Source organism: Triticum dicoccoides, chromosome 1B, assembly GCF_002162155.2.
Source record: "Triticum dicoccoides isolate Atlit2015 ecotype Zavitan chromosome 1B, WEW_v2.0, whole genome shotgun sequence".
NCBI lineage: Eukaryota > Viridiplantae > Streptophyta > Magnoliopsida > Poales > Poaceae > Triticum > Triticum dicoccoides.
This window is the reverse complement of record NC_041381.1, coordinates 684,194,570-684,195,985: the sequence shown is the minus strand read 5'-3', so window position 1 is coordinate 684,195,985 and position 1,416 is coordinate 684,194,570.

The following is a 1,416-nucleotide window of genomic DNA, read 5'->3' as shown; positions in this document are numbered from 1 at the left end:
CCGATTCCGATCGCATCCGGCGCAATGTCAAGCTCCGGCAGCCACTCCGACGACGAGTTGGATCCGGAGTTTGAGCAGCTCCGGATTTGCAGCCTCGCCGCAGCCACAGTTTCCTCGTCGGCGCAGCTCGAACGGTAGCGTTGGCCCCTTCCGGTCCAGGGGAAGCTCCGACAGGCGGCCTGCGCAATTCGCGCCTCCGCTACACCGTCCCCCGTCCCCGCCGGCTGCTGCTCCCTCTTGTGGGCAGCGGTGGGTGCTTGTGCCCACCCCGCGGCCCGAACGCGCACGCTGGAGTTCGAGGCGCGGGTCCCCCGCCGCGAGAGGCAGTGGGCAAGGGAGAGGGAGGCTGTGGAGAGCTCTTTCCGCCACCGCCGTGGGTTACTGGCGGAGCCCGACGAGGACGAGCGGCTCCTCGCGTGGTCTACCGACGGTCGCTTACGACGGCGGAGACGGACGCTCAGCGGCTCTGCCGGAAGAACGTGAAGGCCCTCCGGCTTGCCATCGAGCAGTCCGAGCGGGGGGAGAGAAGGCGGCGGAGGCGGCTCGGCTAGCCAAGCTCAGGCGCCAGCAGGACCGGGCCGTCCAGCGCCTCAAGGGCCTCGTCATCGTCTCCTCCTCCTTGTCCGACGACGACGGCTCCTCGTCCGACGAATCGGATGATCCTCCACCAGCCGCTGACGCTACAGCTATGTCAGCGACCAGAAGGGGAAAGGGCCGGCCCGGAAGTGGTGAAGTTCAATTTCATTTCAAGTTTTAGATGTAGTATAAAGTTGTTCGTCTTTTATGTGAACTTTGGTGATCTTTTGGTGAACTATTGTGCTGTCCTATGTGTGATTCTATGTCCGGTAAGTTGATCTACGTAGTTTGATCGACGTTGCATGATTTAGTATGGATATAGGGGTTCAAATATGAGATACACAGATGTGGACGAAGCGATTTTAGGGGTGCCCGGTTAGTGCCGTGCGTCCGCCGCTATTTGAGGGGTCGGATTTGCCAAGTCCGGTTGCAGATGCTCTAAGGAACAGCGCCCTGAAGCCGTGGTCGTCATCGTTAAACCCTTGAATTGATCTGAAGTGCATGACATCTGATCTCGCCGTTGCACACGCACGACGAGAAGTCCTAACCTCTCCGCTCCATGAAGAAGGCAAGAAACTATGTCGGCGCTCTATCGGTTCTGTCCTGGCAAACGAACTAGAGGCGGATTGGAGCCTGTAAGACCAACTCGAAGAAGAAACGCCGCCATCTGCCTAAACACTGCCCCTGCGAAGACTAAATGCCCTAACCTAAGCTACTAGTCGGACCTGAGGCACCGGAATTCTCCTCCCCGCCGCTGGCCCCTTGAGCGACAGGCAGAAGGGAGACGAATCCACAGGGTCACCAATGTTGCTTGGGAGGAAGGTCTAACCTAAGCACCCC